The sequence below is a fragment of the Penaeus monodon genome, chromosome 27, assembly GCF_015228065.2.
Source record: "Penaeus monodon isolate SGIC_2016 chromosome 27, NSTDA_Pmon_1, whole genome shotgun sequence".
Taxonomy (NCBI): domain Eukaryota; kingdom Metazoa; phylum Arthropoda; class Malacostraca; order Decapoda; family Penaeidae; genus Penaeus; species Penaeus monodon.
The window spans coordinates 18,328,865-18,329,184 of NC_051412.1; positions in this window are offsets into that span (position 1 = coordinate 18,328,865).

Genomic DNA, 320 nt, shown 5'->3' on the forward strand with positions numbered 1-320 from the left:
ACCAGCTGGGACAGCACGGTGCGCATGCTGGCCGCCTTCGCCTCGAGCTCGTCCACCTGCCGGAGGGAACGACGCCCAGTAAGGCACCAACTCTTACAATAATGACAGATACAGCAACAAACGGTAATGATGAGGATAGCAAGAACAGCAGCATCCTATTTGCAACAACCTTTTCAACTTGCCGCATAGATTGACACACTTTAAAGAGATTATAACATCCCATAGCCCACCTTGCATAAATTATGATTATAGTTTCAGTGCAAAACTACTGAATACCGAAATTCATAACTTTCTTAACATCTATTCTCACTTGTGTTTCT